Source organism: Orbicella faveolata, unplaced genomic scaffold (assembly GCF_042242905.1).
Source record: "Orbicella faveolata isolate gen_17 unplaced genomic scaffold, um_ofav_v1 contig_3, whole genome shotgun sequence".
NCBI lineage: Eukaryota > Metazoa > Cnidaria > Anthozoa > Scleractinia > Merulinidae > Orbicella > Orbicella faveolata.
The window spans coordinates 23779769-23798573 of record NW_028301558.1 but is presented as its reverse complement, the minus strand read 5'-3'; positions in this window follow the sequence as shown (position 1 = coordinate 23798573).

Here is an 18805-nt window from a genome sequence, read left to right as displayed (position 1 = left end):
CGATGCGCGTAAGGCGCTCTCGGCTACTTTTTCAGTATTAAAGTAAAGTGGGCTATATTTCGGCCTAGAAGCTTGAAGGTGAGCGTTCAAAAAGTTTTGCTGTCTCCATTTCACTGCAAACCAAGGCCATCAAGAGTTACTTTAGAGTCCCTGGGACTGGAAAGTATCCCCCAAGTTCCGGAATATCCACCCGAAGTTAGTCAAAATCACGATGGGCGCACGCCGGTCTCGGCTACTCTTTAAGTCGTAAGTGATGTGGGACTATATTTCGGCCTAGAAGCTCGAAAGTGTGCCTTCAAAAAATTGTGCTGTGTGAATTTCACTGCAAACCATGGCCATCAGGAGTTAGTTTAGAGTCCCCGGAACTGGGAAATATTCCCCAAGTTCCAGGAAAGCGAGCAGAAGTTCATCAAAATCACGATGCGCGTAAGTTTAGTGTCCCCAGGACAAGAAAATATGCCCCAAGGTCCGGGAAATTGAGCCGAGGTTGGTCAAAATTACGATGCCCCTAAAGTGGTCTCGGCTACTCTTTCTGTCTTAAAGTGAAGTGGGGCTATATTTTGGCCCGCAAGGTCGAAATTGAGCGTTCAAAAAGCTTTGCTGTGTCCATTTCACTGCAAACCAAGGCCGTCAGGAGTTAGTTTAGAGTCCCCGGGACTGGAAAATATTCTTCAAGTTCCAGGAAATGGCGCCGAAGTTGATCAAAATTACGATGCGCGTAACGGGCTCTCGGCTATTCTTTCAGTCTTAAATTTAAGTAGGGCTATATTTCGGCCCTGAAGCTCGAAGGTGAGCGTTCAGAATATTTTGCTGTGTTCATTAAACTGCAAACCAAGGTCATCGGGAGTTAGTTTAGCATCCCCGCGACTTGAAATTATTCGCCAACTTCCGGGAAATCGAGCAAAAGTGGCCCAAAATCACGATGCGCGTAAGGCGGTCTCGGCTACTCTTTCAGTCTTAAAATTAAGGGGGGCTATATTTCGACCTAGAAGCTCGAGACCGGGCGTGCGCTAATTTTACCTGTGTCCATTTCACTGACATCTTAGGCCATCAGGAGTTAGTTTAGAGTCCTTGGGACTGGAAAATATTTCCCAAATTCTGGCAGATCGAGCCAAAGTTGCTCAAAATCACGATGCGCGTAAGGCGGTTTCGGCTACTCTTTCAGTCTTAAAATGAAGTGGCGCTATATTTCGGCCGACAAGCTCAACACCGAGCGTGCGCTCCTTTTGCCTGTGTACATATCACTGAAAACTAAGTTCATCAGGAGTTAGCATAGAGTCCTCGGGACTGGAAAATATTCCCCGAATTCCGGCAAATCGAGCCAAAGATGCTCAAAATCACGATGCGCGTAAGGCGGTCTCGGCTACTCGTTTACTCCGAAAATGAAGTGGGGCTATATTTCGGTTCTACAAGCTCGACACCGAGCGTGCTCTCCTTTTACCTGTGTCCATTTCACTAAGAACTAAGTCCATCAGGAGATAGTTTAGAATCCTCGAGACTGGAAGCTATCCTCCAAGTTTCGGCAAATTGAGCCATAGTTTCTTAAAATTACGATAAGCGTACGGCAGTTTCGTTTACTCTTTCAGTCTTAAAATGAACTGGGGCTACATTTCGGCCTAGAAGCTCGACACCGAGCGTGCGCTCCTCTTACCTGTGACCATTTGACTGAAAACTAAGGCCATCAAGAGTTAGGGTAGAGTCCCCGGGACTGGAAAATATCCCCCAAGTTTTGGCAGATCGAGCCATAGTGGCTAAATATTTCGCTGCGCTTAAGGCGGTTTCGTGTACACTTTCAGTCTTAAAATAAAGTGGGGCTATATTTCGGCCTACAACCTGGAAACCTAGCGTGCGCCCCTTTTTGCCTGTGTCCATTTAACTAAAAACCAAGGCATTCAGGAGTTAGTTTAGAGCTTCCGGGACTGGAAAATATCCCCCAAGTCCCAGGAAATCAAGCCGAAGTTCGACAAAATTACCATGCGCGTAAGGCGGTCCCGGCTACTCTTTCAGTCTTAAAGTGAAGTGGGGCTATATTTCGGCCCAGAAGTTCGAAAGTGAACCTTCAAAGAGTTTGGCTGTGTCCATTTCACTGAAGACCAAGGCCATCAGGAATTAGTTTAGAGTGCCCGGGACTGGGAATTATCTCCCAAGTTCCGGGAAATCGAGCCGAAGTAGCCCAAAATCACGATGGGCGTAAGGCGGTCTCGGCTAGTCTTTCAGTCTTAAAGTGAAGTAGGGCTATGCTTCGGCCCAGAAGCTCAAAAGTGAGCGTTCAAAAAGTTGTGCTGTGTCCATTTCACTGCAAACCAAGGCAATCAGGAGTTAGTTTAGAGTCCCCGTTACCGGAAAATATCCCCCATTTCCCGGGAAATCGAGCCAAAGTTGGTCAAAATCACGATGCGCGTAAGGCGGTCCCGGTTACTCTTTCATTCTTAAAGTGAACTGGGGCAATATTACCGCCCAGAAGCTGGAAAGTGAGCGTTCAAAAAGTTGTGCTGTGTCCATTTCACTCCAGAGCAAGGCCATCAGGAGTTACTTTAGAGTCCGCGGGACTGGAAAATATCCCCCAAGTTCCGAGAAATCCAGCCGAAGTTGGTCAAAATTACGATGGGCGTAAGGCGGTCTCGGCTACTCTTTCACTCTTAAAGTAAGGTGGAGCTATATTTCGGCCCAGAAGCTCAAAAGTGAGCGTTCAAAAAGTTTTGCTGTGTCTATCTTACTGGAGACCAAGGACGCCGGGGGTCAGTTTTGAGTCCCCAGGACTGGAAAATATCCCCCAAGTTACGGGAAATCCACCCGAAGTTTGTCAAAATCACGATGCGCTGAAGGGGGTCTCGGCTACTCTTTCAGTCTTAAGGTAAAGTGGGCTTAGATTTAACTCCAGAAGCTCGAAAGTAAGGGTTCAAACATTTTTGTCTGTATTTCACTCACATCTTAGACAATCAGGAGTGAGTTTAGAGACTTTGGGACTGGAAAATATCTCCAAGTTTCGCCAGATCGACCCGAAGATCCTCAAAAACACAATGCGCGTAAGGCGCTCCCGCCTGCTCTTTCAGTCTTAAAAAGAAGTAGGGCTATATTTCGGCCAGCAAGCTCGAAAGTGCGCGTTCAAAAAGTGTTCCTGTGTCCATTTCACTGGAAACCAAGGCCATCAGGAGTTAGTTTAGAGTGTCCGGAACTGCAAAATATCCCCCTATTTGCGGGAAATCGAGCCGAAGTATCCCAAAATCACGATGCGCGTAAGGCGGTCTCGGCTACTCCTTCAGTCTTAAAGTTAAGTGGGGCTATATTTCGACCCATAAGCTCGAAAGTAAGCGTTCAAAACGTCTTGCTGTGTCCATTTAACCGCAAACTAAGGCCATCGGAAGTTAGTTTAGCTTCCCCGGGAATTGAAAATATTCGCCAACTTCCGGGAAATCGAGCCGAAGTTGGTCAAAATTACGATGCGCGTAAGGGGGTCTCGGCTACTCTTTCAGTCTTAAAGTGAAGTAGCGCTATATTTCGGCCGAGAAGCTCGAAAGTGAGGGTTCAAAAAAATGTGCTGTGTCCATTTCACTGCAAACCAAGGCCATCAGCAGTTAGTTTAGAGTCCCCAGGACTGGAATATATCCCCGAAGTTCCGGGAAATCGAACGGAAGTTGGTCAAAATCACCATGCGCGTAAGACGGTCTCGGCTACTCTTTCAGTCTTAAAGTAAAGTTGGGCTATATTTCGGCCCAGAAGCTCGAAAGTGACCCTTTAAAAAGTTCCGCTTTCTGCATTTAACTGCAAACCAAGGCCATCAGGAGTTAGTTTAAAGTCCCCCGGACTGGAAAATATCCCCCAAGTTTCGGGAAATCGAGCTGAACTTGGTCAAAATCACGATGCTCGTAAGGCGGTCTCGGCTACTATTTCAGTCTTAAAGTGAAATACGGTTGTATTTCGGCCCAGAAGCTCGAAACTGAGCGTTCAAAAAGTTTTCCTGCGTCCATTTCACTGTAAACCAAGGTCATCAGGAGTTAGTTTACAGTCCCCAGGACTTGAAAATAGCACCAAAATTCTAGAAAATCGAGCGGAAGTTGCTCAAAATCACGATGCGCGTAAGGCGGTCTCGGCTACTCTTTCAGTCTTAAAGTGAAGTGAGGCTCTATTTCGGCCCACAGGCTCAAAGCTCAAAAAAAAATTACTGTGTCTATTTCACTGCAAACCAAGGCCATCAGGAGTTAGTTTAGAGTCCCCGGGAGTGGAATGTATTTCCCAAGTTCCGGAATATCGACCCGAAGTTTGTCAAACTCACGATTCGAGCAAGGCGGTCTCGGCTACTCTTTCAGTCTTAAGTGAAGTGGGGCTATATTTTGGCCCAGAATCTCGAAAGTGTGCGTTCAAAAAATTGTGCTGTGTCCATTTCAACGGAAACCAAGGCAGTCAGGAATTAGTTTAGAGTCCCCGGGACTGGAAAATATCCCCCAAGTCCCGGGAATTGGAGCCGAAGTTGATCAAATTCATGATGCGCGTAACGTGGTCTCGGCTACTCTTTCAGTCTTAAAGTCAAGTGTGCCTATATTTGGGCGCACAAGCTAGAAAGTGAGCGTTCAAAAAGTTTTGCTGTGTCCATTTCACTTCAAAACAAGGCCATTAGTTTAGCGTCCATGCGACTGGAAAATATTCCCCAAGTTCCGGGAAATCCATTCGAAGCTCGTCAAAATTAGGATATACGTAAGGCGGTTTCGGCTACTCTTTCAGTCTTAAAGTAAAGTCGGGCTATATTTCTGTCCAGAAGCTCGAAAGTGAGCGTTCAAAAAGTTTTGCTCTGTGCATTTCACTGCAAACCAAAGCTATCAAAAGTTAGTTTAGGGTCCCCGGGAGTGGAAAATATATCCCAAGTTCCGGGAAAGCGAGCCGAAGTTGATCAAAATCACGATGCGCGAAATGCGGTTTCGGCTACTCTTTCAGTCTTAAAGTAAAGTGCGGCTATATTTCGGCCCACAAGCTCGAAAGTGAGCGTTCAAAAAGTTTTGCTCTGTCGATTTCAGTGCAAAGCAAGGCGATCAGGAGTTAGTTTAGAGTCCCCGGAACTGGAAAATATCCCCCAAGTTCCGAGAAATCGATCCGAAAATGGTCAAAATGACGATGTGCGTAAGGCGATCTCGGCTACTATTTCAGTCTTAAAGTGAAGTGGGGCTATATTTCGGCCCACAAGCTCCCAAGTGGGCGTTCAAAAAGTTATGCTGTGCGCATTTCAGTGCAAACCACGGCAATCCGGAGTTAGTTTAGAGTCCCCCGGACTGGAAAATATCCCAAAAGTTGCGTGAAATCGAGCTGAACTTGGTCTAACTCACGATGCGCGTGAGGCGGTCTCGGCTACTATTTGAGTCTGAAAGTGAAGTGGGATTCTATTTCGGCCCAGAAGCTACAAAGAGAGTGTTCAAAAAGCTTTCCTTTGTCCATTTCACTGAAAACCAAGGCCATCAGGAGTTAGTTTAGAGCCCGCAGAAATGGAATATATCCCCCAAGATCCGGGAAGCCGACCCGAAGTTGGTCAAAATCACGATTTGCGCAAGACGGTCTCGGCTACTCTTTCAGTCTTAAAGTAAAGTGGGGCTATATTTCGGTCCAGAAGCTCGAGATTGAGCGTTCAAAAAGTTTCGCTGTGTCCATTGCACTGAAAACCAAGACAATCAGGAGTTAGTTTAGAGTCCCCGGGACTGGAAAATATCCCCCAAGTTCCGGCAAATCGAGCCGAAGTTGGTCAAAATCACGGTGCGCTTAAGGCGGTGTCGGCTACTCCTTCAGTCTTAAAGTGAAGTGGGGCTCTATTTCGGCCCACAAGCTCAAAGCTCAAAAAAAATTACTGTGTCTATTTCACTGCAAACCAAGGCTATCAGGAGTTAGTTTAGAGTCCCCGGGAGTGGAATGTATTTCCCAAGTTCCGGAAAATCGAGAAGACGTTGGTCAAAATCACGATGCGCGTAAGACCTTCTCAGCTACTCTTTTAGTCTTAAAGTGAGGTGGGGCTATATTTCGAAGCTCAAAACTGAGCGTTCAAAAAGTTTTGCTGTATCCATTTCAATGCAAACCAAGGCCATCACGGGTTACTTAAGAGTCCTCGGGACTGGAAAATATACCCCAAGTTCCGGTAAATCGAGCCGAAGTTGGTCAAAATCACGATGTGCGTAGGGTGGTCTCGGCTACTCTTTCAGTCTTAAAGTGAAGTGGGGCAATATTTCGGCCCAGAAGCTCGAAAGTGAGTGTTTAAAAAGTTTTGCTCTGTCACTTTCAGTGCAAACCAAGGCCATCAGAAGTTAGTTTAGAGTCCCCGGGACTGGAGAATATCCCCCAAGTCCCGGGAAATCGAGCCGAAGTTGATCAAATTCATGATGCGCGTAACGTGGTCTCGGCTACTGTGTCAGTGCTAAAGTGAAGTGTGGCTATATTTCGGCCCGCAAGCTAGAAAGTGAGCGTTCAAAAAGTTTTGTTGTGTCCATTTTACTTCAAAACAAGGCCATCAGGACTTAGTTTAGCGTCCAAGGGACTGCAAAATATCTCCCAAGTTCCGGGAAATCCATTCGAAGTTCGTCAAAATTACGATGCGCGTAAGGCGGTCTCATCTACTCTTTCAGTCTTAAAGTAAAGTGGGGCTATATTTCTGCCCAGAAGCTCCAAAGTTGTGCTCTGTCCATTTCACTGAAAACCAAGGCCATCAGGAGCTACTTTAGAGTCCCTTTGACTGGAATATATCCCCCAAGTTTCGGGTAATAAACGCGAAATTGGTCAACATCACGATTCGCTCAAGACGGTCTCGCCTACTCTTTCAGTCTCAAAGTAAAATGGGGCTCTATTTCGGCCCAGAAGCTCGAGAGTGAGCGTTCAAAAACTTTCGCTGTGTCCATTTCACTGCAAACCAAGACAAGCAGGACTTAGTTGAGAGTCCCCGGGACTGGAAAATATCCCTCAAGTTCCGGGAAATCAACCCGAAGTTTGTCAAAATCACGATGCGCGTAAGGCGGTCTCGGCTACTCTTTCAGTGTTAAAGTAATGGGGGGCTATATTTTGGCCCAGAAGCTCGAAATTGAGCGTTCAAAAAGTTTTTCTGGGTCCATTTTACTGCAAACCAAGGCCATCAGGAATTAGTGTAGAGTCCTCAGAACTGGAATATATCCCCTTAGTTCCGGCAAATCGAGCCGAAGTTGCTCAAAATCACGATGCACGTAAGGCGGTCTCGGCTACTCTTTCAGTCTTCAAGTGAAGTGGGGTTCTATTTCGCTCCAGAAGCTCGAAAGTATGGGTTCAAAAACTTTTTCTGTTTCCGTTTCACTGCAAACCAAGACCAGCACGAGTTAGTTTAGAGTCCCCGGGACTGGAAAATATTTCGCAAGTTCCGGGAAATCGAGCCGAAGTTGATCAAAATCACGATGCGCGAAACGTGGTCTCGGCTACTGTTTCAGTCTTAAAGTGAAGTATGGCTATATTTCGGCCCACAAGCTCGAAAGTAAGCGTTCAAAAAGCTTTGCTGTGTCCATTTCAGTGCAAAACAAGGCCATCGGCACCTAGTTTAGCGTCCAAGGGACTGGAAAATATCCCCCAAGTTCCCGGAAATCCACCCGAAGTTTGTCAAAATCACGATGCGCGTAAGGTGGTCTCGGCTACTTTTTCAGTATTAAAGTAAAGTGGGCTATATTTCGGCCCAGAAGCTTGAAGGTGAGCGTTCAAAAAGTTTTGCTGTCTCCATTTCACTGCAAACCAAGGCCATCAAGAGTTAGTTTAGAGTCCCTGCGACTGGAAAGTATCCCCCAAGTTCCGGAATATCGACCCGAAGTTAGTCAAAATCACGATGCGCGCACGCCGGTCTCGGCTACTCTTTAAGAATGGCTGACTGTTAGGATCGAGAAACGCCGGTCAAACTCCCATTTGACAAAGCGCTCATACTTTCCCTAAAGATACCCTTAGGTGACCTAATTCTAAAAATCATATTTAAAGGTTCCAGCGAATTTTTATTTTTCAGAAATTCGCGAAAATTTGAAAGCGCGGTCAAAGTGCGGTTTTTCGTGTAATGAAATAACCGAAATAAGGTGCGAGGACGAAGCGCTGCTTAAGTCTTAAAATAAACTCAATTGACTTCAAACTTCACACAAATGTGGAACAACCACTCTAATTTATTCCTCGCTTTAAACTAATCTCAGATATGTTGATATAGTGGTTTTACGAACCATTTTAAAAACAACTATGAAGCGTGTGAAAAATAACGGCAAATTATAGGTCATGTTTAACAGCATAAAAATGCATCTGGTACCTCACTTTCCGATTATTTTACTTTACAGCCTTAAAATATCATTATTAAAGATATACCATGCCAAGTTTTATGCTCGAACTCGCAGTATTTCCCTTTGTGAAAAACGAAAATCTATGTCAATGTGTCGGGCGCAAATAACACAATAATTATGCACGAACCAGAGACAAATCAATTTCAATGGCGAAAGTAAAAGGCTATCATTAATTAGAATCCCGTCAATTCACTGCTATCAGGAGAAACATAATGTCCACTGCATAAAAACTGTTTGCAGACGTTTTCGAACCATTGCGCGTTAACTTTGTTTAATTTCGTGTCCGCCGTCATGTCTAGTTTGTCATCGCGTGTATTTCCTTAATGTCAACAACACGTGAATTGTTGTCATAACAAACGCAAGAGATTTCCTGGAACCTTAATGTTTTCGATTCACCAAAACGCTTTAAGTTCGTTAAGACACAATAATGGGTCAACTTGGAATGCTTTTTAGCATCAAGGACGTTAAAGGACTGTAAATTAATCGAGTTGAAATATCTTGAAGCAAATCAAAATCGCGCCCTTATTCTAATTTGGTAAACAGCCGATCTCCGTTCAAGTTAGAGAAGTCGAGAGGTTAATCCGGCAATGTACTACCGGTACAACAACAAAATCAAACCGAGGTCATCAAAAGTGTAAGTTTAAAAGTGAAGTGGCAAGTTCCAAATAAATTTCGCCTATGTAAATTGGAAACAAGATGTGAAACGGTCGGACCCGAAACAAATAAACAAAATAATAATACGACTAATTTAACCCGAAAATGTTACAGAAAACATACCTAAAAGCCGTCGATTCCCCTCGATACCACTCCACATTGCCTTAAAGAGCCCAAGCTTTCTGCTGTAAGAATCAGGGGCCTCATGAATCTGTATTTATTATATCGGCAACCATGCTGCGTGGCTGATATTCGAGACTCAGGAAAAGTTGTCACACAACCGTACGAGCAGCCCAGTCACGCTTTCACTGCTCTTGCGCAAATGTTCAACAATTCGCAGTTTACGTAAACCGACTACAAGTTTAAAGTTATGACAGTAGATTGAAGTGCGCTTGTTAAAGCTGTCCTATCGAGGAACAATTATTTCTTGTTTTTGAATGGCTCTTAGTTGTAGCTACAGTCGGGGAGGGGAGAGAGAGTATTCCTGGAAATTTCGGATATCTGTATGCCGTGGAAGATTAAGTGATCTCCAGCTCTTAACGCCAACACTGAAACACTAGATGATTCTTGAAATATCAGAGGGGTCACTAAGCTAAATAATTTTGAGTGTAGCTCCGATGAGTCAATTAACCGTTGGCGCGCATATTGCATTGACTGTGGACAGGTGGAAAAACAGTTAAACCGGAAAAGCCTGTTGCACATTGTAATTTAGCGTTGTCCAACACGCAGTCGGTCTGGTTGTAATGTTAATCGTATTTGAGAGAATCTCAAGTTTTCTTTCGACACATACTGGGGTGACATACCGCTAGATGGGCGTGGCCGGGAGCCACGTGTCAATCAGTCAATTTACCATGCTTAACCGAGAAGAGTGATAGTGAGCCACTAGTGGAAGGACTGCAGATTGTCCCTACGCTTTACCCTAATAGGCCTCTGTGTTATTCTAATGAACTGATGCTGAGCTCGCTCGAGGGGGGTGGTGAGATGAGAGACCCTGGGAACGAGGTCGAGACGATTCGGCGGTTAGTTTTTCCTCTTAAGTGTCTTCCTCCTCTACTCCCTCCCCTTCTCTACAAAAATTTAACGATCCTTCCCCCTCCCCCCCCCCCCGTAAGAGGTGTTTGCTAAATACCGAAGAAGTCAAACACCGGCAGTTCCTAAGAATACTTCCGCCAAGTGTAGTTGTTAATAAAATACTTCAGAAGCGCTGAGTTTGGAGCTTTTCCGCGCACGAGTGGGAGAGGTATATCTAGTCCCATGTCTTCGCACCCGCACGGTAGCATACACAGTTTCAGGTTCTTTAGGTCACCCTCCATCGCCAAGGCACAGAAGTCTTGCTGGTCGTGTACCAAAGGATGCTGGAGCTGGAGTATTTCTACAACTTCCTTTACCTGACTAAAATTTCTCTCCTCTTCAGATGCCTGAACATGCATCTCATCAGGATCACTTTGGCGCGTTGCGGCACTTAGGTGAGAGAAAAACTAGCACCTGAAAAAGACGAATATTATAAGGATCCCGGACACTGCGCATTCCCGCGCCACCAGTTCGACGTCAACCTTTCGGCCTGTCGTTTGACCAAAGCGGAATTTTGCCATAAGATAAGATTGCTGCTTGTCACTGACTGCCCTGAGAGCCCAAACCTTTTTAAAAACAATGAGGGCTTCCTGGTGACCTATTGTGGCTTTGAGTTAAGCGCCAACGCCTGCTCCAAGCAAGGTTTGTAGCACATGTTGGCTAAGTCCATAAGGAAATAGCTTTCCAGGGACTGAGTACATATCTCCAGCGACAAGTGCCTCTCTAAAGTAGACAGCCTATAAAAGACACGAACGCAGCGGCCTTGAAGACATCAATACACCCCTACCGTGCATGGTTACAATCTATGGAAACCTCAGGAGACGCTTCCTCGGTCACACCTGTTGATAATGGCACTGATGTTAAGGTCGCAGTCACTCTTCTCGGTTAAGCATGGCGGGTTGACTGACTTGACTCGTGGCTCCCGGCCACGCCCATCTAACAGTATGTCACCCCAGTATGTGTCGAAAGAAAACTTGAGATTCTCTCAAATACGATTAACATTACAACCAGACCGACTGCGTGTTGGACAACGCTAAATTACAATGTGCAACAGGCTTTTCCGGTTTAACTGTTTTTCCACCTGTCCACAGTCAATGCAATATGCGCGCCAACGGTTAATTGACTCATCGGAGCTACACTCAAAATTATTTAGCCCTAGTGACCCCTGTGATACTTCGAGAATCATCTAGTGTTTCAGTGTTGGCGTTAAGAGCTGGAGACCACTTAATCTTCCACGGCATACAGATATCCGAAATTTCCGGGAATACCCTCTCCCCCCTCCCCGACTGTAGCTACAACTAAGAGCCATTCAAAAACAAGAAATAATTGTTCCTCGATAGGACAACTTTAACAAGCGCACTTCAATCTACTGTCATAACTTTAAACTTGTAGTCGGTTTACGTAAACTGCGAATTGTTGAACATTTGCGCAAGAGCAGTGAAAGCGTGACTGGGCTGCTCGTACGGTTGTGTGACAACTTTTCCTGAGTCTCGAATATCAGCCACGCAGCATGGTTGCCGATATAATAAATACAGATTCATGAGGCCCCTGATTCTTACAGCAGAAAGCTTGGGCTCTTTAAGGCAATGTGGAGTGGTATCGAGGGGAATCGACGGCTTTTAGGTATGTTTTCTGTAACATTTTCGGGTTAAATTAGTCGTATTATTATTTTGTTTATTTGTTTCGGGTCCGACCGTTTCACATCTTGTTTCCAATTTACATAGGCGAAATTTATTTGGAACTTGCCACTTCACTTTTAAACTTACACTTTTGATGACCTCGGTTTGATTTTGTTGTTGTACCGGTAGTACATTGCCGGATTAACCTCTCGACTTCTCTAACTTGAACGGAGATCGGCTGTTTACCAAATTAGAATAAGGGCGCGATTTTGATTTGCTTCAAGATATTTCAACTCGATTAATTTACAGTCCTTTAACGTCCTTGATGCTAAAAAGCATTCCAAGTTGACCCATTATTGTGTCTTAACGAACTTAAAGCGTTTTGGTGAATCGAAAACATTAAGGTTCCAGGAAATCTCTTGCGTTTGTTATGACAACAATTCACGTGTTGTTGACATTAAGGAAATACACGCGATGACAAACTAGACATGACGGCGGACACGAAATTAAACAAAGTTAACGCGCAATGGTTCGAAAACGTCTGCAAACAGTTTTTATGCAGTGGACATTATGTTTCTCCTGATAGCAGTGAATTGACGGGATTCTAATTAATGATAGCCTTTTACTTTCGCCATTGAAATTGATTTGTCTCTGGTTCGTGCATAATTATTGTGTTATTTGCGCCCGACACATTGACATAGATTTTCGTTTCTCACAAAGGGAAATACTGCGAGTTCGAGCATAAAACTTGGCATGGTATATCTTTAATAATGATATTTTAAGGTTGTAAAGTAAAATAATCGGAAAGTGAGGTACCAGATGCATTTTTATGCTGTTAAACATGACCTATAATTTGCCGTTATTTTTCACACGCTTCATAGTTGTTTTTAAAATGGTTCGTAAAACCACTATATCAACATATCTGAGATTAGTTTAAAGCGAGGAATAAATTAGAGTGGTTGTTCCACATTTGTGTGAAGTTTGAAGTCAATTGAGTTTATTTTAAGACTTAAGCAGCGCTTCGTCCTCGAACCTTATTTCGGTCATTTCATTACACGAAAAACCGCACTTTGACCGCGCTTTCAAATTTTCGCGAATTTCTGAAAAATAAAAATTCGCTGGAACCTTTAAATATGATTTTTAGAATTAGGTCACCTAAGGGTATCTTTAGGGAAAGTATGAGCGCTTTGTCAAATGGGAGGTTGACCGGCGTTTCTCGGTCCTAACAGTCAGCCATTCTTAAGTCGTAAGTGATGTGGGACTATATTTCGGCCTAGAAGCTCGAAAGTGTGCGTTCAAAAACTTGTGCTGTGTGAATTTCAGTACAAACCATGGCCATCGGGAGTTAGTTTAGAGTCCCAGGGACTAGAAAATATTCCCCAAGTTCCAGGAAAGCGAGCAGAAGTTGATCAAAATCACGATGCGCGTAACGCGGTCTCGGCTACTGTTTCAGTCTTAAAGTGAAGTGTGGCTATATTTAGGCCCACAACCTCGAAAGTGAGCGTTCAAAAAGCTTTGCTGTGTCCATTTCACTGCAAACCAAGGCCATCAGGAGTTAGTATAGAGTCCCCGGAACTGGAAAATATTCTCCAAGTTTCAGGAAATGGCGGCGAAGTTGATGAAAATTACGATGCGCGTAACGGGCTCTCGGCTATTCTTTCAGTCTTAAATTTAAGTAGGGCTATATTTCGGCCCTGAAGCTCGAAGGTGAGCGTTCAGAATGTTTTGCTGTGTTCATTAAACTGCAAACCAAGGTCATCCGGAGTTAGTTTAGCGTCTCCGGGACTTGAAATTATTCGCCAACTTCCGGGAAATCGAGCAAAAGTGGCCCAAAATCACGATGCGCGTAAGGCGGTCTCGGCTACTCTTTCAGTCTTAAAATTAAGGGGCGCTATATTTCGACCTAGAAGCTCGAGACCGGGCGTGCGCTAATTTTAGCTGTGTCCATTTCACTGACATCTTAGGCCATCAGGAGTTAGTTTAGAGTCCTTGGGACTGGAAAATATTTCCCACATTCTGGCAGATCGAGCCAAAGTTGCTCAAAATCACGATGCGCGTAAGGCGGTCTGGGTTACTCTTTCAGTCTTAAAATGAAGTGGGGCTATATTTCGGCCGACAAGCTCAACACCGAGCGTGCGCTCCTTTTGCCTGTGTACATATCACTGAAAACTAAGTTCATCAGGAGTTAGCATAGAGTCCTCGGGACTGGAAAATATTCCCCGAATTCCGGCAAATCGAGCCAAAGATGCTCAAAATCACGATGCGCGTAAGGCGGTCTCGGCTACTCGTTTACTCCGAAAATGAAGTGGGGCTATATTTCGGTTCTACAAGCTCGACACCGAGCGTGCTCTCCTTTTACCTGTGTCCATTTCACTAAGAACTAAGTCCATCAGGAGATAGTTTAGAATCCTCGAGACTGAAAGCTATCCTCCAAGTTTCGGCAAATTGAGCCATACTTTCTTAAAATTACGATAAGCCTACGGCAGTTTCGTTTACTCTTTCAGTCTTAAAATGAACTGGGGCTACATTTCGGCCTAGAAGCTCGACACCGAGCGTGCGCTCCTGCTACCTGTGACCATTTTACTGAAAACTAAGGTTATCAGGAGTTAGCTTAGAGTCCCCAGGACTGGAAAATATCCCCCAAGTTTTGGCAGATCGAGCCATAGTGGCTAAAAATTTCGATGCGCTTAAGGCGGTTTCGTGTACACTTTCAGTCTTAAAATAAAGTGGGGCTATAGTTCGCCCTACAACCTGGAAACCCAGCGTGCGCTCCTTTTACCTGTGTCCATTTCACTAAAAACCAAGGCATTCAGGAGTTAGTTTAGAGCTTCCGGGACTGGAAAATATCCCCCAAGTGCCAGGAAATCAAGCCGAAGTTTGACAAAATTACCATGCGCGTAAGGCGGTCCCGGCTACTCTTTCAGTCTTAAAGTGAAGTGGGGCTATATTTCGGCCCAGAAGCTCGAAAGTCAACGTTCAAAGAGTTTGGCTGTGTCCATTTCACTTAAAACCAAGACCATCAGGAATTAGTCTAGGGTGCCCGGGACTGGGAATTATCTCCCAAGTTCCGGGAAATCGAGCCGAAGTAGCCCAAAATCACGATGCGCGTAAGGCGGTCTCGGCTAGTCTTTCAGTCTTAAAGTGAAGTAGGGCTATGCTTCGGCCCAGAAGCTTAAACGTGAGCGCTCAAAAAGTTGTGCTGTTTCCTTTTCACTGCAAACCAAGGCAATCAGGAGTTAGTTTAGAGTCTCCGGTAGCGGAAAATATCCCCCATTTCCCGGGAAATCGAGCCAAAGTTGGTCAAAATCACGATGCGCGTAGGGCCGTCCCAGTTACTCTTTCATTCTTAAAGTGAACTGGGGCAATATTTCCGCCCAGAAGCTGGAAAGTGAGCGTTCAAAGAGTTGTGCTGTGTCCATTTCCCTCCAGAGCAAGGCCATCAGGAGTTACTTTAGAGTCTGAGGGACTGGAAAATATCCCCCAAGTTCCGGGAAATCGAGGCGAAGTTGGTCAAAATTACGATGGGCGTAAGGCGGTCTCGGCTACTCTTTCACTCGTAAAGTGAAGTGGAGCTATATTTCGGCCCAGAAGCTCAAGACTGAGCGTTTAAAAAGTTTTGCTGTAGCCATTTTACTGCAGACCAAGGACGTCGGGGGTCAGTTTAGAGTCCCCGGGCCTGGAAAATATCCCCCAAGTTCCGGGAAATTTAACCGAAGTTAGTCAAAATCACGACGCGCGTACGCCGGTCTCAGCTACTCTTTCAGTCTTAAAGTGAAGTGGGGCAATATTTCGGCCCAGAAGCTCGAAACTGAGTGTTTAGAAAGTTTTGCTGTGTCCATTTCACTGCAAAACAAGGCCATCACGACTTAGTTTAGCGTCCAAGGGACTGGAAATATCCCCCAAGTTACGGGAAATCCACCCGAAGTTTGTCAAAATCACGATGCGCTTAAGGGGGTCTCGGCTACTCTTTCAGTCTTAAGGTAAAGTGGGCTTAGATTTAACTCCAGAAGCTCGAAAGTAAGGGTTCAAAAATTTTTGTCTCTATTTCAGTTACATCTTAGACAATCAGGAGTGAGTTTAGAGACTTTGGGACTGGAAAATATCTCCAAGTTTCGCCAGATCGAGCCGAAGATCCTCAAAATCACAATGCGCGTAAGGCGGTCCCGCCTAGTCTTTCAGTCTTAAAAAGAAGTAGGGCTATATTTCGGCCAGCAAGCTCGAAAGTGCGCGTTCAAAAAGTGTTCCTGTGTCCATCTCACTGGAAACCAAGGCCATCAGGAGTTATTTTAGAGTCCCCGGAACTGGAAAATATCCGCCTATTTGCGGGAAATCGAGCCGAAGTATCCCAAAATCACGATGCGCGTAAGGCGGTCTCGGCTACTCTTTCAGTCTTAAAGTTAAGTGAGGCTATATTTCGACCCATAAGCTCGAAAGTGAGCGTTGAAAGAGTTTTGCTGTGTCCATTTAACTACAAACCAAGGCCATCCGAAGTTAGTTTAGCTTCCCCGGGAATTGAAAATATTCGCCAACTTCCGGGAAATCGACCCGAAGTTGGTCAAAATTACGATGCGCGTAAGGCGGTCTCGGCTACTCTTTCAGTCTTAAAGTGAAGTAGGGCTATATTTCGGCCGAGAAGCTCGAAAGTGAGCATTCAAAAAAATGTGCTGTGTCCATTTCACTGCAAACCAAGGCCATCAGCAGTTAGTTTAGAGTCCTCGGGACTGGAATATATCCTCGAAGTTCCGGGAAATCGAACGGAAGTTGGTCAAAATCACGATGCGCGTAAGACGGTCTCGGCTACTCTTTCAGTCTTAAAGTAAAGTGGGGCTATATTTCGGCCCAGAAGCTCGAAAGTGACCCTTTAAAAAGTTACGCTTTGTGCATTTAACTACAAACCAAGGCCATCAGGAGTTAGTTTAAGGTCTCCCGGACTGGAAAATATCCCCCAAGTTCCGGGAAATCGAGCTGAACTTGGTCAAAATCACGATGCTCGTAAGGCGGTCTCGGCTACCCTTTCAGTCTTAAAGTAAAGTGGGGCTATATTTCTGTCCAGAAGCTCGACAGTGAGCGTTCAAAAAGTTTTGCTGTGTGCATTTCACTGCAAACCAAAGCTATCAAAAGTTAGTTTAGGGTCCCCGGGACTGGAAAATATTCCCCAAGTTCCGGGAAAGCGAGCCGAAGTTGATCAAAATCACGATGCGCGAAATGCGAACTCGGCTATTGTTTCAGTCTTAAAGTAAAGTGTGGCTATATTTCGGCCCACAAGCTCGAAAGTGAGCGTTCAAAAAGTTTTGCTGTGTGCATTTCACTGCAAACCAAAGCTATCAAAAGTTAGTTTAGGGTCCCCGGGACTGGAAAATATCCCCCAAGTTCCGGGAAAGCGAGCCGAAGTTGATCAAAATCACGATGCGCGAAATGCGGTCTCGGCTACTGTTTCAGTCTTAAAGTAAAGTGTGGCTATATTTCGGCCCACAAGCTCGAAAGTGAGCGTTCAAAAAGTTTTGCTGTGTCCATTTCACTGCAAAACAAGGCCATCAGGACTTAGTTTCGCGTCCAAGGGACTGCAAAATGTTCCCCAAATTCCGGGAGATCCACCCGAAGTTTGTCAAAATCACAATGCGCGTAAGGTGGTCTCGGTTATTCTTTAAGTCTTAAAGTAAAGTGGGGCTTTATTTCGGCCAGGAAGCTCGAAGGTGAGCGTTCAAAAAGTTTTGCTCTGTCCATTTCACTGCAAAACAAGGCCATCAGGAGTTAGTTTAGAGTTCCTGGGACTGGAAAATATCCCCCAAGTTCCGGAATATCGACCCGAAAATTGTCAAACTCACGATGCGAGCAAGGCGGTCTCGGCTACTCTTTCAGTCTTAAGTGAAGTGGGGCTATATTTCGGCCCAGAATCCCGAAAGTGTGCGTTCTAAAAATTGTGCTGTGTCCATTTCAATGCAAACGAAGGCCATCAGGAGTTAGTTTAGAGTCCCCGGGACTGGAAAATATCCCCCAAGTCCCGCGAATTGGAGCCGACGTTGTTCAAATTCATGATGCGCGTAACGTGGTCTCGGCTACTGTTTCAGTCTTATAGTCAAGTGCGCCTATATTTCGGCCCACAAGCTAGAAAGTGAGCATTCAAAAAGTTTTGCTGTGTCCATTTAACTTCAAAACAAGGCCATCAGGACTTAGTTTAGCGTCCAAGGGACTGGAAAATATCCCCCAAGTTTCGGGAAATCCATTCGAAGTTCGTCAAAATTACGATATACGTAAGGCGGTTTCGGCTACTCTTTCAGTCTTAAAGTAAAGTCGGGCTATATTTCTGTCCAGAAGCTCGAAAGTGAGCGTTCAAAACATTTTGCTGTGTGCATTTCACTGGAAACCAAAGCTATCAAAAGTTAGTTTAGGGTCCCCGGGAGTGGAAAATATATCCCAAGTTCCGGGAAAGCGAGCCGAAGTTGATCAAAATCACGATGCGCGAAATGCGAACTCGGCTACTGTTTCAGTCTTAAAGTAAAGTGTGGCTATATTTCGGCCCACAAGCTCAAAAGTGAGCGTTCAAAAAGTTTTGCAGTGTTCATTTCAATGCAAAGCAAGGGGATCAGGAGTTAGTTTAGAGTCCCCGGAACTGGAAAATATCCCCCAAGTTCCGAGAAATCGATCCGAAAATGGTCAAAATCACAATGCGCGTAAGGCGATCTCGACTACTCTTTCACTCTTAAAGTGAAGTGGGGCTATATTGCTGCCCTGAAGCTCCAAAGCGGGCGTTCAAAAAGTTATGCTGTTCACATTTCAGTGCAAACCACGGCCATCCGGAGTTAGTTTAGAGTCCCCCGGACTGGAAAATATCCCAAAAGTTGCGTGAAATCGAGCTGAACTTGGTCTAACTCACGATGCGCGTGAGGCGGTCTCGGCTACTATTTGAGTCTGAAAGTGAAGTGGGATTCTATTTCGGGCCAGAAGCTACAAAGAGAGTGTGCAAAAAGCTTTCCTTTGTCCATTTCACTGAAAACCAAGGCCATCAGGAATTAGTTTAGAGTCCTCAGAACTGGAATATATCCCCTTAGTTCCGGCAAATCGAGCCGAAGTTGCTCAAAATCACAATGCACGTAAGGCGGTCTCGGCAACTCTTTCAGTCTTCAAGTGAAGTGGGGTTCTATTTCGCTCCAGAAGCTCGAAAGT